At 43.9% G+C, this 26692-nt stretch overlaps 1 protein-coding gene across 8 annotated transcripts in view; it reads right to left on the bottom strand.

Moving 5' to 3' along the window:
* ST6GAL1 (ST6 beta-galactoside alpha-2,6-sialyltransferase 1) overlaps positions 1-26692 on the bottom strand; it is a 151109-nt gene that overhangs the window by 41470 nt on the left and 82947 nt on the right. For 3 of the 8 annotated variants that reach the window (XM_063620497.1, XM_063620490.1, XM_063620498.1), the window contains exon 1: positions 15810-15967. The exons of 4 other annotated variants lie outside the window; for them this stretch is intronic. The gene's annotated coding sequence lies outside the window, so the exon portion shown is untranslated. Of the gene's footprint in view, positions 1-12703; positions 12767-15809; positions 15968-26692 lie in introns of those variants that run through there. One more of the 8 variants, XM_063620496.1, reaches the window with a different exon arrangement.

Raw genomic sequence — 26692 nt, 5'->3', positions numbered from 1 at the left:
AAAAAAATACGTTTAAAAAATGTGGAAAAGTACTAGAAAAAAGTACACCCAGAATGGTAAGAATAATAGACGTTTTCATTTTTTATAATTTTACATATATTCCAAAATTTCTAAAATGTACATCCATTATTCTTTGACTTTGAAAAATGTACAAAAGTATAAAAATGTAATTTTAAAAAGCCAAAAATAAGCCAGGTGTGCATGCCTGTAGTCCTAGTTAATCAGGAGGTTGAGGAGGGTCGAGCCCAGGAGTTAGAGGCTGCAGTGAGCTATGAGCACCACTGCACTCCAGCCTGGGTGACAGAGTGAGACCCTGTCTCTAAACAAACCAACAAAAAACAGCTAAAAATATAAATATATACTTGTCAGTTCTTTCTTCTTTTGATGCGATGTAGGAAAATAGCAAAGGAAAAGTTTAATACATTCAGTTGCAAGAAAATTTCAACATCTATACAATGAAAAATACTGTAACTACAATAAAAAGTCAAAACATAAAAAGGGTTAATATAATAAAAGTCTCCCAAAATAAAGAGGTAATCAACATGAACAGACAAATCACAAAATAAAAAGCACAATTAACAAGCATATAAAATTATGGTTAATCTTGAGAGAAACCCAAGAGGGGCAACTAGAATACTAAGAAACTAGTTTATAGAATTTGCATTAGTCAGCAGCTTTCTACATGATAATACTCATTGCTGGAAAGATTATAATTAAATTGATATACATTCAAAGGATCATATAAATTTATTTAACCTTTCTAGAATGTATTCAGGCCATAGAATTAAGAGCTCCTGACTATGGACCATGCTACTGTACTTCTAGGAAATAAGAGTGAATAAATAAATAATTCAAAAGAAAAAAAGATTACATACTCCAGTTTCCCCACATGTAAAATTATTCTCTACATTACATAGTTCTGATGACAATTGAAAGAGATTAATCAGATAAAGAATATGAGTTCTATAAAGCAATATGCACACAAAGAAGAAAAGGGTTTTTTTAAAAAAATAATTTTAACTTTTATGTTAGATTCAGGGGGTATGTATGCAGGCTTGTTACCTGGTATATTGCACAATGCTGAGGCTTGGGGTATGATTGATCCTGCCATGCAGGTACTGAATAATTAGTTTTTTAACTCTTTCCCCAGCCTCCCCATCTTGTAGTCCCCAGTGTTTATTATTGCCATCTTTGTGTCTATCAGTATTCATTGTTTAGCTCCCACTTATAAGTGAGAACATATGGTATTTGGTTTTCTGTTCCTGCATTATTAATTTGCTTAGGATAATGGCTTCCAGCTGCGTCCATGTTGCTGCAAAGGGCATGGCTTTGTTCTTTGTTATTTTTCATGACTGTGTAGTATTCCATGGTGTATATGTACCACTTTTCCTTTATCCAGTCCACCATTGATGGGCACCTAGGTTGATTCCGTTCTTTGCTATTGTGAATAGCGCTGCAATAAACTCACAAGTGCATGTCTCTTTTTGGTAGAAACATTTATTTCCTTTTGGATATATACCCAGTAATGTGATTGCTGAGTTGAATGGTAGTTCTGTTTTTAAGTTTTCTGAGAAATCTCCAAACTGCTTTTCATGGTGGCTGAACTAATTAACATTCTCAACAACAGTGTGTAGGTGTTCCCTTTTCCCTGCAGCCTCCCTAGCATCTGGTGTTTTCTGACTTAATAATAGCCATTCTGACTGATGTGAGGTGGCATCTCACTGTGCTTTTGCTTTGCTTTTCTCTAATAATTAGTGATACTGAGCATTTTTCATGTTTGTTGGCAGCTTATATGCATCTTTTGAGAATTGTCTGTTCATATCTTTTGCTCACTTTTTAATGTTATTTGTTTTTTGCTTGTTCAATTGTTTAAGTTTCTTATAGATTCTAGATATTAGACCTTTGTTGGATGCATAGCTTGCAAATATTTTCTTCCATTCTGTAGGTTGTCTGTTTATTCTGTTGATAGTTTCTTTTGCTGCACAAAAGCTCTTTAGTTTAATTAGATCCCACTTGTCAATTTTTGTTTCTGTTGCAGTTGCTTTTAAGTACTTTGTCATAAATCCTTTCCCCAGGTTGATGTCCAGAATGGTGTTTCCTAGGTTTTCTTCCAGGATTCTTATAGTTTGAGGTCTCACATTTAAATCTTTAATTGATCTTGAGCTAATTTTTGTATATGGTATAAGGAAGGGATCTAGTTTCATTCTTCTGCATATGGCTAGCCAGTTATTCCAGCATCATTTATTGAATAGGGAGTTCTTTCCCCCGTTGCTTATTTTTGTTGACTGTGTTAAAGATCAGATGACTATAGGTATGTGGCTTTATTTCTGGGTTCACTATTCTGCTCCATTAGTCTATGTGTCTGTTTTTGTACCAGTACCATGCTGTTTTGGTTACTGTAGTCTTACAGTGCGGTTCTAAGTCAGGTACTGGAATACCTCTGAGTTTGTTCTTTTTGCCTAGGATTGCTTTAGTTATTTGTACTCTTTTTTGGTTGCACATGAATTTTAGGATAGTTTTTTTCTAGTTCTGTGACAAATGACATCGGTAATTTGATAGGAACAGTGTTGAATCTACAGATTGCTTTGGTCAGTGTGGCTGTTTTAATGATATTGATTCTTTCAATCCATGAACACGAAATGTTTTCCCATTAGTTTGTGTCATCCATGATTTCTTTCACCAAGGTTTTGTAGTCCTTAGAGAGATATTTCACTTATTTGATTAGATGTATTCCTAGGTATTTAAAATTTTGTTGCAACTATTATAAATGAGATTGTGTTGTTGATTTGACTCTCAGCTTGAAAATTACTGGTTATGGAAATGCCATGAATTTTTATACACTGATTTTGTATCCTGAAACTTTGCTGAAGTTGTTTATTAGTTCTAGAAGCCTTTTGGCAGTGTCTTTGTAGTTTTCTAGGTATAGAATCATATTGTCAGCAAAGAGAGATAGTTTGACTTCTTTTCCTATTTGGATGCTTTTTATGTCTTTCTCTTGTTTGATTGCTCTGGATAGCACTTCCAATACTATGTTGAATAGAAGTGGTGAGAGTGGGCATCTTTGTCTTGTTTCAGTTCTCAAGGAGAATGCTTCCAGTTTTTACCCATTCAGTATGATATTGGCTGTGGGTTTGTTATGGATGATTCTTATTATTTTGAGGTATGGGCCTTTGATGCCTAGTTTCTTGAAGGCTTTTATAATGAAAGGATTTTGGATTTTATCAAAATCTTCTTCTGCATCTATTGAGATGATCATATGGCTTTTGTTTTTAATTCTGTTTATGAGGTGAATCACATTTATTAATGTGTCTACGTAGAACAAACCTTCCATCCCAGGAATGAAGCCTACTTGATCACAGTGAAATAACTTTTTGATGTGCTGCTGGATTCGGTTTGCTAATATTTTGTTGAGGATTTTTGCATCTATTTTCATCAGGGATATTGGCCTGTGGTTTTCTTTTTTTACTGTGTCTTTGCCAGGTTTTGGTATCAGGGTAATGCTGGCTTCATAGAATGAGTTAGAGAGGGATCTGTCTGCCTCACTTTTTTGGAATAATTTCAGTAGGACTGGTACCAGCTCTTTTTTGTATGTCTGATAGAATTTGGCTGTGAATTTATCTGGTCCAGGGCTTTTTTTGGTGGTAAGCTTTTTATTACTGACTCAGTTTCAGAACTTGATATTGGTCCGTTCAGGTTTCAATTTCTTCCTGATTCAATCTTGAAAGATTGTGAGTTTCCAGGAATTTGTCCATTTCTTCTAGATTTTCTACTTTGTGTGAACAGAGGTATTAATAATAGTCTCCAAAGATCTTTCATATTTCTGTGGGATTAGTTGTAATGTCATATTTGTCATTTCTGATTGTGATTATTTGTATCTTCTCTCTTTTCTTCTTTGTTAATCTAGCTAGTGGTTTACCAAACTTGTTTATCCTTTCAAAGAACCAACTTTTGGTTTTGTTGATTCTTTGTATGGATTTTTGAGTCTCAATTTTGTTCAATTTTGCTCTGATTTTAGTTATTTTTTTCTTTTTCTGCCAGCTTTGGGGTAAATTTTTTTTCTAGTTCCTGAGTGCAATATTAGATTGTTAATTTGAGATCCTTCTAACTTTTTGAAGTAAATGTTCAGCACTACAAACTTTCCTAATAACACTGCCAAAAATAAAAATTTTTAATGTCAAACTTATTTATCAAGGTGAAAATCTGTTAACAACTAAGCATCCAGCAATAAGGAAATAAAACCATGGTAGAGCCACCTGAAATAATTTATATAATTGTGTATGAATTTATATAGTAATAGGGAAGAAAATACTTAAAATCTTATAATGAAAAAAGCAAAACAGAAAATGTTATCTGTGTACTCAGATGGTGACTTAAAAGATATGTATATCCAACTGTCTAGAAAAAATGTAAATGGTTGAGACTTGAATACCATTGACGGATGAACTGATGAAAGATTAATTCTTATCAGTTTGACTTCCTTTATTATTTTATTCTTTGTTTTTGAGATGGTGTCTCTCTCTGTTGCCCAGGCAGAAGTTGTGCAGTCTTGGCTCACTGCAAGCTCCACCACCCAGGTTCATGCAATTCTCCTGCCTCAGCCTCCCCAGTAGCTGGGTAATATAGGCACCCACCATCACGCCTGGCTAATATTTGTTTTTAGTAGAGATGGGGTTTCACCATGTTGGCCAGGCTGGTCTTGAACTCCTGACCTCAGGTGATCCACCCACCTTGGCCTCCCAAAGTGCTAGGATTACAGGCGTGAGCCCCCACACCTGGCCAACTTCCTTTATTATTTTTATTATGTTACTTGAAAAATTAAGGCAAAACTCTTGGGGGCAATACTAAAAATACACTTCAACCTTGTGTTTCAACTTGGTGCACAATATTAACCTGGCTGCAAGGCCTGTCCTAGGAGATCTAGCATTAAAAGAACTAAGAGGAAGCCATATGGACATACTTGACTTCACCCCATGAACCAAGAGAAAATCCTCTGTTGAAGGCTAAGAGTTCAGGTTGGGAGAACCCCAGCTCTTCATGACCAGGAGGCAGGCAGGCAGGCAAGCCCTAGGTATGACTACCAGGGAAAAACTGAGAGGTGCCACTCTGCCCTGTGTCAAAACATTTGGGGCTCTCCTCATCAACTCAAAGAAGAATGGTTTTCTGGGCAGCATCCGTGGAAGAGTCAGCAAATTTCTCTGATAGTTATCCCTCTGACATTTTCATGGCATGAATTTCCCTTGTGGCATGAGTGTTTGTAATTATGCAGGCATTCATTCAGCATTTGATTAGTCTGCCTCCTTCCACTAAAAATATAAGCTTCATAAATAGGAATCTTGTCAACATTCTTCTCTATTATTTCCATTGAGTATCTCTAGACACTAGATGAATGTCTGGCACTTAATAAGCTCTCAGTATGCATTTGTTGAATGAATAAATGGGTGATGGGTTCACAGCTCTTACTCCTGGCATCACTCATGGAAGAGGCTCTTTCTTAGCCCCCCCTAGAAAACACGGTGGGCAGTCACCAGACTTTTGGATGATACCTCTTGCCTGTGAATGCTGGTTTGCTGCCATCCTCCAGCTGGCAGCCAGGACATGAAACTTTTTGTTTGATACAGCCCACAGACATCAGAAAAGTGCATCAATCCCAGCTCTTCCTCCCTCACATCAACTGCATCTGCTCAAAAAACCTTGCCCTCTAAGAAGATAAAAATCACTCTCCATTTTTGATTTTCAAAAATCAACCAATTGAAACAAAAGTGGTGCAACTATCCAGATTTATCATAGGTGATGAGGGCTTTCCAAAAATAGTTCCTGCTGCTGATGAGATGGCAGCACTACTGATCTTCAACCAGCTGTAGAAGTGATAACAGAACCCTCAACTCTCTGGGTGAGAAACTTTAGCAATCCTGGCAATAACAGCTACCATTTATTTAGCACTAGCTACGTGCCAAGCACTGACTATAGCTTAGGGATGAACAATACAAGCTTTGGAATCAGATTTATCAAGACAAAAGCCCGAACTGCCTTTCACCAGGTACCTGACTGAACAAGTTACTCAACCCCTTAAGACTCAAGATTTAAGACATCTTTATCTGTAAAACAGAAATAGTAATAATAACAAGTCCTACCTCATAGTGTGACTTACAGAATCAAGTAAGATATCCACTCGGCCGGGTACTGTGGCTCATGCCTGTAATCCCAGCACTTTGGGAGGCCGAGGCAGGTGGATGACTTGAGGTCAGAAGTTTGTGACCAACCTGGCCACCATGGTAAAACCCCGTCTCTACTAAAAATACAAAATTAGCCGGGCGTGGTGGCATGTGCCTGTAATCTTAGTTACTCAGGAGGCTGATGTAGGAGAATCACTTGAACCCGGGAGGTGGAGGTTGCAGTGAGCCGAGATCACACCACTGCACTGCAGCCTGGGCAACAGAGTGAGACTCCATCTCAAAAAAAAAAAAAAAAGATAATCCACTCAAAGGGATTACAACAGTCACCATCCCGTCCTCTGTGGATACCATTACTACCCCCATTTTTACAAACAGGGAAGCTGAGACAGGGAAGATAAGTAATTTGGCTGGATTAAGTGGAATGGCACTCTAAATATCGGAGATTCTTTCATGCCTTTGCAGCTCTGCACAAGAAGTTCTTCGGCATAGTGTGTTTTCCTGTGCTGTTCCCATGGGGCCATGCCCACTCAGCTTCCAACAACAGCTCAAGTGCTCCTTGACTCTCAAGCCTCCTTGGCCTCACAGAGATGATCAGCATAACCCCATGGTGCCTATTCTTCCCCTCATCAAACTATGTGACATTTATGTGTTTGCAGATCTGTCCCAACCAGATTGAGAGCTCCTGGGCCACAACTAGGAAGTGCTCAGTCATGTTTGAATGCAAGAATGAAGCTAGCTCCTGACATCATCCTTCCCCACTGCCCACTGCCTTCAATTGCTAGAGCCACTCCCTCCCACCCACCCACCCACCCATCAGCTTCAGTTGCCAGAATCTCCTTGACGGCACCATCATTGCCAATGTTCATTTTGCCTGTTGGATACACTGAATGACAGGGAATTTACTACCGCCCCAGACCACACACAACTGTGCGAGTAGCTCTGCCTCTTAGAAATACATTAAAGTTAGTGAAAATCAACTTCCCTGTAAAAATAAATCCAGTGTTGCAGCCGGGCACGGTGGCTCACACCTGTAATCCCAGCACTTTGGGAGGCCAAGGCGGGCAGATCACTTGAGGTTAGGAGTTCGAGACCAGCCTGGCCAACATGGTGAAACCTCATCTTTCCTAAAAATACAAAAATTAGCTGGGTGTGACGGCGGGTGCCTGTAATCCCAGCTACTTGGGAGGCTGAGGCAGGAGGATCGCCTGAATCCAGGAGGCGGAGGCTGAGGCAGGAGGATCGCCTGAATCCAGGAGGCAGAGGCTGCAGTGAGCTGAGATTGTACCACTGCACTGCAGCCTGGGCAACAGAGCAAGACTCTGTCTAAAAAATAAAATAAAAAATGAATAACTATAAACCCAGTGTTTTAAGCTCTACTCACTGGAGCCACACAGACTCAGATGGAGAACCTCTAACACTTGTTGAGCACATGCTATTTGTCAGGCTCAAAGTGAAGAGAGTCACATGCACCAATGCTTGTCATCCTCACAGAGACCCTGTGCAGACAACGCCACCTATGACCCCACTTACCTGGCTGTAGCCATCTTCTCCCCCACCCAAAATACCGTGCTTCATTGCCTGAATATTTTAGCTCCAACACTGTTTCTATCATAACTCCTTGTGATATTAATATCCACTTATAGGATATTCTAGTCCTCTGGCCTCACAGTCCTTTGATCTCCTCTACCCCAGTGATTGTGACCACAGCCACTCACTCCCAGAGTCATATCTCTGATCTTGTTATTTCCCAAAAATACCTTCCATAATCTTGAGTTCAGGCATCCCATCTCCAATTACCACTCCTGTCTATGCAGCTTATTCCAACTAGTACCCCAACTCCAACAAGCTTCTGTGGTTAATCCTTCCACCTGTCACTGTTCCTCACTTTCCTCATATTTTTACTTCCCTTCCTACACAGCTTAAATTCCATGGTCAAAATCATTAAAATGAGTCCCTTGCCCTCTTTGATCACACATGATTGGCTAAAACTCAATCCTGGTTAAATCCAACCCTCTGTTCTGCTCCATACAAGCAAACATGCAACTGAGCATGGCTAGAGAAAATTGTACAACAATGCTGACTGATTTCACTTCAAGTTCATGATCACTAACTGCCAGGAGGTCCTTAATGCTTTTCAGAAATCATATGCTACTTTTCCAGTCTATTCATCTGGCACTCACCCACTACTTGACTTCCTCTTTTCAATCTCACTCTCCTGTGATGAATTTGCTGCTTGTTCATGGAGAAAACAAAAGCTGCCAGATTAGAACTTCCTCAAACCCCCTAACAGAGCCCCCTTTATCTGCATTTATGTCCCTCTGCCTCGTTACTATAGATGAACTGGCTATGTCCAACACTTGGAATAACCAACACTTGTCCACTAGATCCTACACATTATTGTTTACTTAAAGTTGTTCTAGAAAATCTCACCCCTTTTTTTAATCGATAAGTATCCCTCTCTCAAAGATTACTCCCATCAACATATAGACATGCTGCTGCTCTTAAAAAGCAAAATCAAAACACCTCTCATGAGTCAAGCAGCCACCACCTGACCCTGATCAGTCTTTTAGCATCATTAATACTGAGACGTCTAGATAGTGTGTGCCTTCTGATGTGATGTGATATGAAGCACCTATAAAAAATTCTTTTTTTTTTTTTTAGAGACAAGGTCTTGCTTTGTCACCCAGGCTGGAGTACAGTGGCACAATCTCCATTCACTGCAACCTCCGCCTCCCAGGTTCAAGCAATTCTCCTGCCTCAGCCTCCCGAGTAGCTGGGATCACAGGCATGCACCACCACGCCCTGCTAACCACCTATGAAAAATTCTTGCCCAAAATGTTTAATCTGTATATTATCAAGCCGTCATACACAATTCCAGTTTTTAGGAAATACAGAAGAAACAAGAACAAGTTAAATAGCACCATAGGAAAATTATCAGACAAATCCAGAAGGTAGGACTTCCTATGGGACAACTGAACTGGTTTCATCAACAAGTAAATGGGAATAAAAAACAAATGGCTTCACAGATATAAGAATATGTAATATGTAGACCTTGTCTGAATCTTGGTTTCATTCACCTTGGGGACAAATGGGGATATTTGAACATAGATTGGTTATTATATGATATTAAGAAATTATTGTTAATTTTGTTAGGTGTATAAAAGTATTGTGGTTATATAAAGAAAAAGTCCTATGCATGTGAAGTAGTAAGAGATGAAATCTACTTTTAAAATATGCTTTAAAATACTCCAGCCAAAAAATAGATTCAGCAAATATGAAAATAATGCAATGTCATTTTTTGGATGTATTCAAATTAAGCTATGTAACAAGACTGATTTTCAAACTCCTTTCTTCTTAGACAATGATATAGTTTGGGAGTGGGGAGAGTTTTAAAGAGCTTGAAGAAAAAAAGTCATGATAGACAATTGTTTCTGTTTTACTCAAGGAATTAACTAAAAGATATATGACTGGCCGGGCGCGGTGGCTCACGCCTGTAATCCCAGCACTTTGGGAGGCCGAGGCGGGCAGATCACGAGGTCAGGAGATCGAGACCATCCTGGCTAACACAGTGAAACCCCGTCTCTACTAAAAATACAAAAAATTAGCCGGGCGAGGTGGCGGGCGCCTGTAGTCCCAGCTACTCAGGAGGCTGAGGCAGGAGAATGGCGTGAACCCCGGGGGGCGGAGCCTGCAGTGAGCCGAGATCGCGCCACTGCACTCCAGCCTGGGCGACAGCGAGACTCTCTCTCAAAAAAAAAAAAAAAAAAAAAAGATATATGACTTTAGAGAAGTCACATATTGAGCCATTCATTGCATGAGTTCTAAATAAACTCCACTTCCCTGCCCTGACCCTAAACCTCTTGACCTCATTTCTCTTCTTTAAAATGCCTTATTTCTCTTTCCTTTACAGTAAAACTCCTTGAAAGACGGTCCATAGTCTTGTTTGCAATAGCTATCTTCCCACTCTCACTTGAACCCACTCCAACCAGGCCTCCCCATCTCCATGAACCTGATCTTGTCAGTCACGAGGACCTCCACGATCTCCACATTGCTAACCAAATGGTCAGTGTTCAGTCTTCATCTTATTCAGCTCATCAGCAGTCCATAACTTCCTCTTCCTTGATGCATATTCTTCACCTAGCTTCCAAAACCTATACTTTTCCTGGTTTTTCTCCACCTTACCGGTAATGCCTTACTGGTCTCGTTGCTGGCTCCTTCTCTTCTGCCCTACTTTGTGCACAGAAATGCCCTAGATCTGCCCTTTTTCCACCTATACTCACTCTCTACTGCTTGTGAGCACCTTGTGGTCAGCTCTGCACCCACCCAGCCTCCTGCAGTTTGCACTCAATACCTGTTTGTTGAAGTGCGCTGAGTCCGGAAAGTAGGTTCTGTCAGTGAGCTTCTACAGAAAGGAAGCCTTTGAAAACTTTTTTTTGAGAAAAGAAGACGAGGCAAGAAGGGGGGCTGGAATAAAACACTGCACTCACTTCACTCTTTACCCTCTTAATCTATTATCTGTAGAGAGGAGGCAACATTGAGGAGCACAATGATTCTCAGACTGAGAGCACATCCAAATTATTAAAATCACTTGTTAAAATGCAGGTTTCTGAGTTCTGTCTCAGTCATTCTGATTCAAGTAGTCTGGGAGGTTGGGGGAATATTGAGGGGAAGTTGGAAATCTGCATTTTATAAGCACCCCAGGTAATTAATTCTCAGGCAAGTGGTGAGAAACAGGTCGCTGAGAACAGTGCTACTGAAAGTGAGATCTGCAGAGAAGTGCTAGGCTGAGAAAGCTTTTCAAGATGCAAGATGAGAAAAGTACAGAAATGGAGTGTAAGTGACTTTTACAGTAATTTTAAAGAGTAATTTTATGCCTGTTAAATCAATACTTTTTTAAATAGGGCTTGTATTTCAAATGTCCTTTTTCTCATTTCATGATTCTGGAATCCATGCTTTTATTTATTTATTTATTTATTTTTTATTTTATTTTATTTTTTTTTTGAGACGGAGTCTCCCTTTGTCACCCAGGCTGGAGTGCAGTGGTAAGATCTCGGCTCATTGCAAGCTCCGCCTCCAGGGTTCACTCCATTCTCCCGCCTCGGCCTCCCCATTAGCTAGGACTACAGGTGCCCGCTACCATGCCCAGCTTATTTTGTTTTTGTGTTTTTAGTAGAGACGGGGTTTCACCGTGTTAGCCAGGATGGTCTCGATCTCCTGACCTCATGATCCACCCGCCTCGGCCTCCCAAAGTGCTGGGATTACAGGCGTGAGCCACCACGCCCGGCCCCATTTTTATTGTATTTTACAAAACTGCTGATGTGAGAGGAATTGGGAAAAAAATTTGGTTCTTCACCACCAATAGTTTGAGAAGCCTTGGCTTTGGAGAAACAGTCCACTCAGGCTCTAGTCTCAAAAAGCTAGATTGAAATCCTGGCTTTTGTACTGTAAGTTATCTTAGGCCAATTAGTCAATTTCTGTGAACCTTGTGTCTTCATCTGCGAAGGATAACAATACTTAAAAGGTTGCCTCTGCAGGGCTGTGCTGACAATTTAATGATAGATTTTTATCACTTTATTTTAGCTAATAATTAATGAGCTTTTACTATGTGCTAAGTAATTTACAGGCAGTAAAGGTCCTGTAATTTGGTGAAGCTCATTTCATTCCTGCAGCAACAACAGTGCCCAAGGCGAGGACTGTTATCACCATGTGCTTCACAGAGTCCCCAGAGGAGCCTGCCCAGGCTGTCTGGCTCCAACACCCCAGCTCCTACTCACTGAGCTCTATCAAGTGGGAACCAACATGGGTCAAAACATTAATCGTTTGTCAAAACATTTCTGACAAGTCACTATTTTGCTCAAAAGCGCAGCAAAGGTCAGAAGCATGATATGCAACAAGAAACCGACTTGTAGCTGGTGAATCTGAGAAGACAGTGAAAGAAAGGAAGCCATGAGGGGCGTGCAGCGCCTGAGAGGCTGTGACTGTTGGCAAGTGTTTACCTGAGGACAGGCCCACCTGCACAGCTCATGGTGGGGAGAGGGAGGGGGAGATCCTGCCCAGAGCAAAGCCGTGAAGATAAAGGGCTTTCACTCCTGCCAAGGGCCTCTTACCAGATATTACATCTTTTCCCAGCCAGGCAGCACTGATAATGAAGTCCTCAGAACACTTCCCTGAGTACATTTCCCCAGAGGTTTTCTAAGAGTCTGGAGAACAGAACTTTGTTGGGGGGTCCCAACCATGAGGTCAGGCTACAGTGCCTGACCAGAGCCAGCCACTCAGAACTGATTAGGAGAGCTCTGAACTCCAGACTGACGCAGCCATGGCAAAGGGAAATCATGAGCCATTTGCTACTGTCTTCAACCTTGCACCCCACGCACAGACAGACAGACATGTATTCGTAGAAATATCTGCCTTCCTATTTGACAGGTGCCTGGCAAAAAGTAGGCCTTTCGTGCCCCATGAATTCCCTTTCTGTATAATGCCCACTCCCCACTACACACCCCAGCCCCAGCAGGCACCTGCCACATGCTCACCACACAATCTGCACGCCGCTTGGTAAATCAGCATGAAGCAGAGGAGAGCGCAGGAAGGGCCTATACAGAGTTAAAAAAACACTTCACCCCTCCCCAGCAACACAGCCACCCACTCTTTCCTCCACATCCCTACACTACACCACACCCCTATGCTACAGAGAGGCAGAGAAAGAAGAAAATGGGCCCATCACCTCCTCAGAAAGAGGAACTGTCTCACCTCCTAATCTTTACTACACTGCTTCGATTTTTTCCTGGAGTAATTTAAAGCAAATGCCAGACTTTGTGTCAGTTTCCTGCTACCAGCTCTTCCCAACTGCAGATCCAACAAAAAAATTAAGCCTTAATGTCCTAAGACCTCTATTGTATGCAATGCATCAACTAACTCCCATGGCATCTAGAATTACCCACGTACCACCCCTGGGAGAATTGTACCACCCCTGGGAGATTTGGACCACCCCTGGGAGAATTGAGAACGTAGACCCTCAGATTCTCTACACTGTGAGACACACACACACACATGCACACACGCAGACACACACATACAGACACACACACACGCACCAGGTTCTGCTAGAGAATATATGAATATAAATAATAATTCAATATGACCACAATGCCATTATCACCTAATATCCAATCCACTTTTAAATTTTTACCAATTCTCTCGATAACGTCTTTTACACTAACCTGCTCAAAAGAGGATCCAAACAAAGACGGGACATTTTGTTTGGATGATGTGCCATTTTCAATTCTCTCTTATCTAGAATAGTTCCTCGCTCCCTTACTTCTTCTTTTCCATGGCATATATTTGTTGAGAAAACAAAGTCATTTCTCCTGTGGAGTGGCTTATGTTCTGAGCCTGGCTCACGGCTTCCTCAGGGTGTTGTTTAATGTTCTCCTCTCTGCTCTGTGTTTCCTTAAACCGAATGTTAGATTTCAAGGCTTGTTGAGATTTGGTGGTTTCAAATTCAATGGTTCTCCCAGGGTTTTTTTGTTAAAATATATACACATACACTCTCTCTCTCTCTCTCTCTATATATATATATATATACATACACACACACATATACATGTGTATGTGTGTGTGTGTATATATAGAGAGAGTATATGTGTATATATATATATATATAAAACATTTAGGCTGGGCGTGGGGGCTCATGCCTGTAATCCCAGCACTTTGGGAGGCCGAGGCGGGCAGATCACGAGGTCAGGAGATTAAGACCATCCTGGCTAACACGGTGAAACCCCGTCTCTACTAAAAATACAAAAAATTAGCCGGGCGTGGCAGCATGCGCCTGTAGTCCCAGCTACTCAGGAGGCTGAGGCAGAAGAATCACTTGAACCTGGGAGGCAGAGGTTTCAGTGAGCAGAGATCATGCCACTGTACTCCATCCTGGGTGACAGAGCGAGACTCTGTCTCAAAAAACAAACAAACAAGCACAACATGTATATATGTATATATATAAAACATTACATATATATATTTATATATATACACATACCCAAAAGGATCTAAGTCCTGGTAGTCTAAGGGAGTTGGAGGTGAGGAAATGAATAGGGAAGGTTGAGTTCTTCTACTCTGCGGTGGCCCCAGGGCCTGCGAGAAAACTTACACCAATACTCATACGATGGGTTCATTCTTTCAGCAAATGCTGATCGCCTACTGTGAACCAGACTGCAGACACAGCAGTAGAGAAACCAGCCAGAAATCCCTAACCCCTCCAGCACTCACCTTACAGTGAGGATAAATAAAGAGTCAAACAACATAAATCTGTGGTGCTTCGCAAGGAGATAACTGATATGCAGACAATTAGAGCAGGGAAGAGAGATAGGGCCAGCTTGGGATGGGTGAGGTGGAGATTTAAATCAGATGATCAGAGAAAGCCTCACTGAGAAGAAGACATTTGAGCAAGGGTTGCAAGGAGGTGTAAACCAAAAATAAAATCCTAAGCCCCCCACTAACCAACTGAATGGACTCCTTTTTGGCCACGGGCACTCCAGAGAAACCTGAAATACTGAATTCCCAGCCATGACAGAAAGGAGGTTACAACCTCATCATAGCCCTCCCTTTTGGGGTTTAGGCACAAGTGACCAGCATGAAGGTAAAATAGAGATTACAAGACTGACAAAACGGACCCTTTATGACAATAAGATACCCAACTATACACAATACCTAAGGCCATGAAAGGCAAAGATTAAGTCATACCCTACAAACAATACAGTCTCATTAAATGGGTTTTTTTAATTAACCCAGTAAAATGCAGCTTACTTTCCAACCTGACTCTGGTATAGTATCACATGACAGATAGCAGACTCTGAAGGAAATTAAAATATTTTACCCCCAAAATACATTTCTTTGACATATTTGGAAAAGGCTGCCAGACAGCTTTCGGACTGCAAAGCCATCTTTGTTGGGGGAAACGTGCATCTCCAGAGAATCGCTATTAATGCCTCTTCCCTCGCTAGGCCTTTCCCAGATCTAGGAGAGATTAACTGAGAGTCAGACACCCAAAGGTGTGAGGAGAGACAATCACTATCTATTCACCCACAGGGCTACTATCTATGAGGCTCCAACCACCCAACCAAGGACCTTGGCCCCCACAACCTCCTTATCTTACTCAGCCATTCCTTCCTACTGACTTCAAGTCACTAGACAATAACTTGACTCTCTCAGCCACTGTTAACTAAAGAATCCCTAAAACGCACTTAAGACTTGTAAAGCCCCTCAGCCCTCCCCTAACCCTCAACCCCGCAAGTCCCTGTGTAGGGAAAACTCTCTCTAGCCATTTCTCCTCTGCTCTCACACCACAACAATCAACACAGAAGATGACTTATGTGACCATATGTGTGGGGGTCCCACCCCAACACCAAGCAGCGACACCAGCTTGCTGTCCTCTAATTCAGTTCCGACACTATCTCCCTGGAAATAGTGTCAGATCCTACAGATTGAGGGCTTAGTGTCCAAGACATCCCCCCTCCACCAGTCACAAGTCCAGGCCTCCAGAACTTCTTTCTGACCAGCCAGCTTCCATTGGGGTTCCCCTCTCTGTGGGTTCAATTAATTTGCTGGAGCAGCTCACAGAACTCAGGGAAACACCCTACTTACATTTGCTGGTTTGTCATGAAGGATGCTGCAGAGGATACAGATGAAGAGATGCGTACAGCAAGGTGTGGCAGAAGGGATGCAGAGCTTCCACGCCCTCCCTGGTTGTGCAGCCCTACAGGAACCTCCTCCTATTAAGCTATCAGAAAGCTCACCCAACCCTGTCCTCCTGGGTTTTTATAGAAGCTTCTTGACGTCAGCATTTCTTCCCCCAGGGCATAGGGTAGGAACCTCTCATGGGAGGGCCTTTTTTTTTTTTTTTTTTTTTTTTTTTGAGACAGAGTCTCGCTCTGTCACCCAGGCTGGAGTGCAGTAGCGCGATCTCAGCTCACTGCAACCTTTGCCTCCTGGGTTCAAGCAATTCTTCCTGCCTCAGCCTCCCAACTAGCTGGGATTACAGGCGCCCGCCATCACACCCAGCTAATTTTTCTATTTTTAGTAGAGACGGGGTTTCACCATGTTGGTCAGGCTGGTCTCGAACTCCTGACTTCAGGTGATCCACCCACCACGGCTTCCCAAAGTGCTGAGATTACAGGCATAAGCCACTGTGCCTGGCCTCATGGGAGAGTTGTAAGGCCCACAGTCAGGCCAGAAAACATTAGAATCTTGCCTTGGGGCAGGTGAATGGACGGCAGGAGAGAGATTGTTTCTTAGGGCCTGCCCCTGAAGTCTAAAAATTTAGCCCAACATTCTAGCAAGACTGTATGTAGCAAGGGCTATGGGGTTATGCACCAGGAAACACGTATGGAAACCAATACATAGGCCGGGCATGGTGGCTCACACCTGTATTCCCAGCACTTTAGGAGGCCGAGGCAGGTGGATCACGAGGTCAGGAGATCGAGACCATCCTGGCCAACATGGTGAAACCCCATCTCTACTGAAAATACAAAAATTAGCCAGACGTGGTGGCAGGCGCCTGTAATCCCAGCTACTCAGGAGGCTGAGGCAGGAGAATCACTTGAACCCAGGAGGCGGAGGCTCAGTGAGCAGAGATCAGGCCACTGCACTCCAGCCTGGGTGACAGAGTGAGACTCCATCTCAAAAAAAAAAAACACATATATCCTAACACCACACCCCCTCCCCCACTTTGAGATGTCTCACATTTTTTGGGCAGAGCTACCAGTTACCTTCCATGTATTGATTTCCGGATATCCTTGCCTGTAATGCCTGTCTCCCTGTCTCCCTAAAATGTATAAAACCACACTGTGGCCCGACTGCCTCAGGGCCACTCACTCAAGGCTTCTTGGGTTTGTGTTTTCTCTAAGCTACAATAACTCATATTGCCTCAGGATAAACTTCTTGAAAATATTTTACAGAATTTGGTTTTTCTGTTAACAGAGATGAGGGAGGCAACCATGCAGATTTCTGAAAAAAGAGGGTTGCAAGTAGAGGGAACCGCAAAATACCTACAAGGGGCAGCCAGATCATGTGGCGCCTTACACAGGTGTAGGGGTTTTGGCTTTTATCTGATTAAGACTTTGTTGATGTATGTTTCAAAGGCACCACCGGATGCTGCCCTAAGAATCAACTGTGATAAACAGCGGGTCTTACAGATGTTACCAAATTTAATCCTTACCACCACCCTGTGGGGTGGGGTATTAACAATCCTCTTTTTTAAATAAAGAAATTGAAACTTAGAGAGTTTAAGTCATTTGCTCAAGATGTCACTGTAAATGGTCAAACCAGGGTGTGGCCAGATTATTCATTTTTTGTTTGTTTGTTTGTTTTGAGACAGAGTCTCGCTCTGTCGCCAGGCTGGAGTGAAGTAGTGCGATCTTGGCTCACTGCAACCTCCACCTCCCGTGTTCAAGCAATTCTCTGCCTCAGCCCCCGAGTAGCTGGGATTACAGGCACCCGCCACCACGCCCGGCTAATTTTTGTATTTTTAGTAGAGACGGGGTTTCACCATCTTGGCCAGGCTGGTCTTGAATTCCTGACCTCCTGATCCACCCGCCTCAGCCTCTCAAAGTGCTGGGATTACAGGCATAAGCCACCATGCCCGGCTGACCAGATTATTCTAACTGACAAACTGGTAGTGCTCTTCATCCTATGCCCTTCTGCTCAGGCCCTTCCAAGGGCTACTGCGAGCCTCTCTGCTTTATCACATCAACTACAGTTGCTAATCACTGTATTGACCTTCTGGTGACACCTATTTAATCTGCCCTGATCTTCATCTCCTTAATCTTTAGTGGACAAACCTCACCCTCATCTGGACCTTAGAACCCAAACTTTCTGTTCTTAGACTTAAGAGAGCTTGACACCCTGTTGCCCCCAGAGGGTACCTCCACCAGCCATAGTGCCTCCGAGAGGGGCTCCATGTGTCCTGGCCACCAGAAACCCTCTCCCATGAAGGACTCCCATTTCTCTAAGATCTTGGATTCTTAATGTGTGCCACCTGAGCTGCCACTTAATGCTCTGACTCCTCTTTCTCTTTCCCCATATCAGGGATAGCTGGCTGTCCCACCAAAAGTTTGCTCCTTCTGCCATATAGAGTTATTGCTGTAAATTACTGCCCAGAGAGGGACTGCATTTTACACACACACACAAACACACACAGCATATAGATGGGATCATTTTACTAGCTATTGGTAAAGAAATGTGAGCAAAAATAACATATATCACTTCTGGGCCAAGATGGTTAAGAAGTGAGTTTATTTGCTCTAGCAGCTAGCATTACCCTATAGAGCTACTCAGTAGAGACTTCCTGAATATTTATTTCTGTGGTCTAAAACCATCAATAGAATATTCAGCTATAGATTTTTCATATCTCCTCATCCCAACATTTCACAATCCCAGTGAAATAACAGAAGCACACCCTAATTTAATCAAAGCCAAGAGGTCCTAAATTCTTCCACATCAAATCATATCTCTTGTATTTTGTTTCCCTCGACATGATTACAAGATTTTGAAAGATGTTGTCAACTAACTTTAATTTAAAATTTGAGTTCTTATTTGTTATCAAATGAACAAAGATACTGTTGCCAATCAGAGGTTCTGAATGGCATGAGATTGCCACGACTACCACAGTCAGTTGATAAAAGTTTAGCATAAAACAAAGAAACTTGATTTTCTTGGCTACGCAGGTTTGCCATGGTGAACATGCTTCTCCCATCTGGCTTTTCGAGATACTCAAGTGTCTGGTGGATCTCTGGAGGCCCTGGACAAGGGACTCTGGTTTGTGGAGCTTACTCCAATAATCGTAACTTTGTGATTACAGCCATAGACACAATTCTTGCTTAGCATACCCCTGTGATGGCTAATACTGAGTGTCAACTTGATTGGATTGAAGGATGCAAAGTATTGATCCTGGGTGTGTCTGTGAGGGTGCTGCCAAAGGAGATTAACATTTGAGTCAGTGGGCTGGGGAAGGCAGACCCACCCTTAATCTGGGTAGGCACCATCTAATCTGCTGCCAGTGCAGCCAGAATAAAAAGCAGGCAGAAGAATGTGAACAGACTAGACTTGCTTAGCCTCCCAGCCCACATCTTTCTCCTGTGCTGGATGCTTCCTGCCCTCAAACATCCGACTCCAAGTTCTTCAGCTGTGGAACTCGGACTGGCTTCCCTGCTCCTCAGCCTGCAGATGGACTATGTGGGACCTCACCTAGTGATCGCGAGTCAATACTCCTTAATAAACTCCCCTTTATAAATACATCTATCCTATTAGTTTTGTCCCTCTAGAGAAGTCTGGCTGATTCACCTCCCAAAAATCAGGTTCTACTGGTTGGCTAGACACAGAAGGGTGCTTAGAAAAACTACCCCCAACAGCCCCTAACTAGGCAAAATTAAGGCATTCTGTGTTTCTCCAGAAGAATCTGGTTTCAAGTGTTTAGAAATCAGGAGAAAAACAATGTAAAATTATGATTTTCCTGGACTACCAGATCAAACAGATACCAGCCTGCCTCTCCATCTCAGCACTCACCAGGCGAAGGCAGAGCAGCAGTTACGTCGGAAGCCTGCCTCCCCCGGGACACAGCAGCAGAGCTGTCAAAGACGGGCAAGGAATCAGGCTGCCCAGAATTCTCACATGCTAAGTTGCAAAGAACCAAATGGCAACAGAACAGGACAGATTTCTACTGAAATACCAAAGATAAGGATTTTCTCTGTAATCCTGCTAACGTGGGTCTGATGATTCAAACTCCACTTTAACTGTGTCTGTAGTGAGTACAATGTCTACTAATGTCTTCTTAAACATCATGTCCTCCAGGAATTCCAGGGCTGGGGATCGCGCCAGGCGGCCGTTCTTTCCATCCATGTCCGTCATGGTTTTCGTGTTATCAATCTGGGCAAGAGGAAGTCTGAGCCAGTGTTCCCTGACATTTTCTAATTGCCAGAATCACTGAAGTGCAACTGCCTCTCCTTAAAGTCACCAAGGCAACAACTGTTTACCTCTCTCATCTTAACAAGCTGACGTCATTGCTAGAACCCGTCCAAGGCCAAATGGACCCCCTACAAAGAAAAAGGAGAAGGGAACATGGAGGAGAAAAAGGTTGTTCAAGTCTGTCCTGAGAGCATCAAGGCCCTCAGTGTAACCCTCCCCTGCCCTCCCACCCCTAATCTCACAGCCATGAAGGTGAGTGGTATAGGTGAAGGGAACCACTTAGAACATTGTTGCTCTATCTCACCTGGGCATTAATATCACCTAGGAAGCATTTTTTAAATATAGATGCCTGATATTATCCTCAGTAGCTTCTGATTTAATGGATCCGGACCAATAAACATCAAAATAGTTTGGAAGAATGTAAAAGTTCACAGAGGGTGGCCTTGGGCAGAATGGGAGAGAGGCCAGGCCTTTCCTGGGAAGGGAGGGGCAATACCAGTTCAGCCTAGGGTAGACATAGTTAATGAGTCAACACACGGCTCAAGCACTTAAAGTCCCCAGTTAACCCAGACTCCTCCACAACCTAGGAAGTCTGCTGCCCAATAACAGCTCAGAGTTACTGAGGAAATGGCAGAGCCACAGCTTCAATCCAGGGCCCCAGGAATTTCAGGCTACACTGTCATCAACTCTGTCCTCCTGGACTCAAAGGGGATGGCCTCCTCTGAAGAATTCACATTGATTAGTAGGCCAAAGTGAGTCAGTGCTGCTGGAGAAAGAGCTAATCGCCCTTGCACTGAGGTGGGCCTTTCACTTCCCTCTCCTCCCCACATGGTGATCTTGTCTTGTCTTTGGTCACCAAATGAAGAGGCAGCAACATGGCTGCAGCTCAATCTCTTGGGCAAAGGGGCTGCTACCCTCAGAGCAATCCCAGGCGAAGGCCAGAGCTCAACTTCTGCTCTTGGCCCACATCATTGCCTCCTGGGAGGCAGGGGCTGGTTCTCTGGGGGTTTTCACATTTGCTTCCTCCTTACCACACCTAAAGAACATTTTATATCTGCACTTTCTGGGTGCTTAATGGAGCATGTTGACCAACGTTTGGACATTTTTCTTTGGGGGACAAATCCACAGATGTCATCACTCAGTGGTTCATCTCAACCCCAAACTGCCTCCCCACATTACTCTTTCGCTTCACTTTAGGTCCCCAAAGGCAGCCCTAGCTCCACCCCATGTCCCTGGAGGAAGCTTCTCAGACTCTCCAGTGAGGAGTCCTCCACCAGTGTCGACTTCTACTCACACTCCGGACATGCACACACTCTCCTGCACTCCCGCACGCTTCTGCAGGTGCTGCATGTGGGAATCTTATTTTTCCAGTCAGAAAAATAAGATTATATCCCTTCTCTGTCTCCTTTTTAGCACTGCCAAGCACAGGATAGGCACGTGGCACTTGATGAATAGAATGTCTGGCTGGCTGGCATCCACTGCGGGGGCTTGTGGTGTGTGTTGGGTGGAAGATGGTTAGTTTGTAAACAAGAAAATGGTTTTAGACAGGAACTGAAATCATCAACAAGCATGAAGCACCTGCTGGGTCTATGGCTCTGTACACAAAGGAAGGAAGGGAGAAAAGCGACTGTGATTGCCTCCTGGGGGGTTCCCACGTGCCAGGCACTGTGCCAGCCCTGGACATCTGACAGCTCATTGAATCTCACCACAGTCCTCCAAGGCCGGCACCGTGTTATCCTTTCCATCTCACAGATAAGAAACCTGAATCTCAAAGAAGTTAAAGGACTTCTGCTAGTAAATGGCAGGGCCAAGGTTTGAACCCAGAACTGTCTGAATCAAAGACTGTACTCTTTTATTTATTTTCATTTTTTTTCCTGAGACAAGTTGTCACTGTGTCACCCAGGCTGGAATGCAGTGGCTCAATCACAGCTCACTGCAGCCTCGACCTCCCAGCCTCCACCGATCCTCCCACCTCAGCCTCCCAAGTAGCTGGGACTCCAGGCACACACCACGACACCCAGCTAATTTTTGTAGAAACAGGTTTCATCACATTGCCGAGGCTGGTCTTGAACCCCCGGGCTCAACCAGTCCACCCACCTCGGCCTCCCAAAGTGCTGGGATTACAGGCGTGAGTTGCTGCACCCAGGAAAGACTGCACTCTTAATGCCTGTACTAAGATGATCACCTTGTTTGACCTGTGACTCTTTCAGCCAAAGCCATGCCCACCTAACCCTGAATTTCAGTGATTTTCAGTGAATAAGGAAGGTCCCAAGCCCAGAGCACACTTAGGATGCTGGACACTTAGCATTTTATCTCATTGAATCCTCCAGCAGCCCTGGATCATTGCTAATATTATAGTTGACCCTTGGCATTTACAGAATCAACATTTGGGATTTTTACTTTTGAGAATAACTCCAAAGGTCCTAGACATGAAACAGCGTAAGTCAGCTAAGGAGTAATTATGAAGTGTGTGCAGTAAGAAGCTCACAGGGGCCAGTCCCTTCATATGCAAGAGAGTTCACACTCAGCCTGGAACCCAGTGTGCAGGGGATGCTGTCCCCTCCATGTATTAGGAAGTGACAGAAATACCTGTTGGCTTGTGAATTATGGCTCCCAGAGAAACAAAATTGCTAGTCCATGTTAGGGAGAGTTTACACTCAGTGATGAATTTCCTTTAACAAATTTAGAAATCCCCACTGCCTTTTATTTGTGGAATCAATAAGAAGCAATCACTTCAAGTGTGCTTGTGTTTACGGTGTAAGAGGGAATCATGTGCCCTGGTGGCATGTGTGTGATTTTGTCATCTGTCAAGCAAGAACAAAATGCCTCCTCTTAGGCTACTGTACACAGTAAATGAGATCCTGGCAACAATGACCATAAGGATGTTGATTTGAGAATTGGCAAAGATCTCAGGAAAAATCACTCGAGAACATCAACATTCTGACACACTGTGTCAACATTTTATAGATGAAGGAACCGCAGCTGGGAGAGGCCAGATGACTTGCCCAGGAATGTATTGCTATCATGCCAGTGCCCTTCCCTCCCCACAACCCGTAAGCAAGTCCTCAAAACAGTCCCAACTCCTGCATGCTGACCAAGCACAGAATGTGGACTTGGGAGGATGGAGATGTAAGAAGCAGGCCCAAAGAAGGAAGACAGCTGCCCCTGGGCTGCCTGCCCTCCCCACACCTCACCCCAGTGCAGGCCTGGGAAAGGCGGAGCTGCGAACTTACCTGTTTTGACCACATCCATCCAGGTCAATCAATTCAATCAAGAGGCTGGTAACTGGGAGCTCAAAACGGTGGACCCAGAAAAAACTAAAGGGGACCAAAGACCAAGACTGAGAAGGCAAAAGACCCTCAGACAAGGCTCAGTTTGGAGGAATGGTGCTAAATTTCATTTGCACCAAGACTTGGAGTCAGACAAATCTAGATTTGGATCCCGGCTTTATTATTAATCAGCATGCAATTTTAGGCAAATTACATGACAGTCGGGGTCTCAGTTTCCTCATCTGTAAAATGTGTGCAAAAGCACCTACTTCACAGGACTGCAGTGAGGGTTAGAAGTAAGGATTGTGCAGTGCCTGGCACATGCCAGGTGTTTAATAAATGGGAGCTGGCAAACCTGTACCTGCCAGGAAGCAGGGGAGGAGGCTCAGAAGGCTGAGGCCTGGCTTGACCGCTGTTGGGTGTGAAAAGTCTTCATTTTCAAGGATGAGATGAAATTTTCGGAGTGTCATGAATCAGTATTTATCTTTGGCTAAACACGAGACCTTGATGTTCATCTCAACAAAACCAGTATTTGTGGCCGGGTGCGGTGGCTCATGCCTGTAATCCCAGCACGTTGGGAGGCCAAGGTGAGAGGATCACCTGAGGTCGGGAGTTAGAGACCAGCCTGGCCAACATGGTCAAACCCCATCTCTACCAAAAATACAAAAATTAGTCAGGCGTGGTGGTGCACATCTGTAATCCCAGCTACTCAGGAGGCTGAGGCACGAGAATCGCTCGAATCCAGGTGGAGGTCGCAGTGAGCCGAGATTGCATCACTGCACTCCAGCCTGGGTGACAGGGGGTGACCCTGTCTCAAAAACAAAAACAAAACAAAACAATAGTTGCCACTTTTAGTGTTAGCTATTTCAAACACGGCTCCACAGCAAAGAGAATAGGAACGTGGGACTCTCGTGGGAGGCGGGTCAAGGGGATGTCACTGTGAAGACTGAACTAATAGAAAAAGCCTGAAACCAGGGTACAGATATGAGGTCCTCCAACTCTCCAACCAAATCACTGTGTGTCCTCAGAAAAGTCACTTATCTTCTCTGAGTCTCTGTTTCCTCATGTGAAAAAAAGGCTTAATAGTCCCTATTTCACAGAGTTATGGGAAAGCACAGGGGAAGTAATAGATGGCAGAAGCCTTTAAACTGCGCAGAGGAAATGTTTGTTATTTTAAGTCTCTCCAGACAGTGCTATTATTTCATCACTTCTATAGAGCCATAGGAAATAAGGCTTACAGATTAAGTACGCTCCCATTTTAAAGAGGAAAAAGAAACAGTGTTCAAGAAACACTGAAGACACTAAAGGTCTCCTCCATTATGAATTGAAGTCATCGTGACTGGTACAGAATCATTTTTGTGTGATCATCAAGACGAAAACAGAACATTGTTAAACTCTCCCTGAGCCCTTCCACCTCACCCCTGTCAGCCCTCTGCAGCCCCTGCCTGGTGGAGAAGATTTGCTTTCATTTCCACAGAGCAGGTGCTCACAGCCTGACACAGGAAACGCTGATAGACCCGACGCCTCACAGTGAAGCCTGCTGACTTCCCTGGATTTCCCCCCCATTTGGAAAATAGGCCAAACTCACCGCACCTCCCACCCTCATGCTTAGACCTCTTGCACTGAATGTGCTCAGGGGAAGAAAACAGGAAATCACTGAGATGGTCCCAGAGAGAAATCACGGGCAGGCTGGCAGCCTTACGGCCTGGCACCCAGTCTTGATTTCAGGATATATGCCTCTGCGCCCAATCAGCAGCACCCTTGCTCAGGGCTGAGAGAGCGTGGTGGGGTTTTCTGGCCTCATCTGCGAGCCTGGGCCCAGAAGCACTACTTGCTTGGTGTTCAAATAACCTTAAAAAGTGCGGCTGGGCGAGGTGGCTGATGCCTGTAATCCCAGCACTTTGGGAGGCTGAGGCGGACGGATCACGAGGTCAGGAGTTCAAGACCAGCCTGACCAACATTGAAACCCCGTCTGTACTAAAAATATAAAAATTAGCCGGGTATGGTGACGCACACCTGTTAGCTACTCAGGAGGCTGAGGCAGAAGAATCACTTGAACCCGGGGGGCGGAGCTTGCAGTGAGCCGAGATCGTGCCACTGCACTCCAGCCTGGGAGACAGAGCGGGACCCTGTCTCAAAAAAAAAAAAAAAAAGAAAGAAAAAAAATGCAGTAAATACAGACCAAGCACTCCCGCTTCTCTCTTGGTCTGCGAGCAGATGCTTTATTGAGAGCCAGTTCCCATTTCTGTTTTGGCTGCTCTCGACCTTCTGAAAGAGGTGGCAGATGTGTAGCAAGAGCACGACTAACATAGATGACCGGAGCCTGGGCAAAGAGTGAGTGGGGAGGAAGATGTGAGGCCTGGGGAAAGGGCGATAAATTGAGGCAGAGACCATAGCTTGGCTAGGCTGCCCTGGAAAGACAGCGTTCCAGGTCTGGATCCTGCTCCAGAGAGTAAAATGAGACAATGTCAAACAAACCCTCCCGAAATTCAACCCACTCCTTTGAATCAAGTACTGCAAGGTGCATTTCCACTGAATCAAATAATAACATTAGCAATTTGAATTAGTTCCCTAAGATGACCCAATTCCCTAACATGAATTTCCTGGCCTGTGATAGCTGCCTTCATGCCCAGCAGGGAATGAAAGACTGCAGAGCCGGGAGGCTGGAAGAATAAAAGGTAAAGAGGTGATGACACAGACACCAGCAGCTATTCCTGCAAGGGGCCTTCCCTGTGTGAAGGAACCCAGCTCTGAGCTCCTTGCCGCCTCTGAAAAAGAGCAGGAGGTTGTTTCACATCCTGAGCCTCAGCTTCCCAAGGACAACAAAAGCTACCATTTTCAGAATGACCACTGCACCCCAGGCATCTTCTCTATAAATGTCTATTACTTCACAGTTCATGATTGCACTGATTTCTTCAGTAAAAAATCTGAGGGTCAGAAGAATAAAGGTACAAAATCAGTAACTAGTAACTTGTAGAGCCAGGATTTGAATCCGGGATCTGTCTGTGTTTGCCTCTCATCTTCAAAGTGAAGAATAAGGAAGAGAAAATAAATCCTTTTTCTCCGGGCACAGTGGCTCACGCCTGTAATTCCAGCACTTTGGAAGGCCAAGGTGGGCGGATCACTTGAGGTCGGGAGTTCGAGACCAGCCTGGCCAACATGGTGAAACCCTATCCCTACTAAAAATACAAAAATTTGCCGGGCATGGTGGCATATGCCTGTAATCCCAGCTACTCAGAAGGCTGAGGCAAGCGAATCACTTGAACCTGGGAGGCAGAGGTCACACTGTTGTACTTC

This window comes from Symphalangus syndactylus, chromosome 17 (assembly GCF_028878055.3).
Source record: "Symphalangus syndactylus isolate Jambi chromosome 17, NHGRI_mSymSyn1-v2.1_pri, whole genome shotgun sequence".
Lineage (NCBI taxonomy): Eukaryota > Metazoa > Chordata > Mammalia > Primates > Hylobatidae > Symphalangus > Symphalangus syndactylus.
Note: the sequence above shows the minus strand (reverse complement) of the source record. Positions and strands in the feature narration are given on the sequence as shown.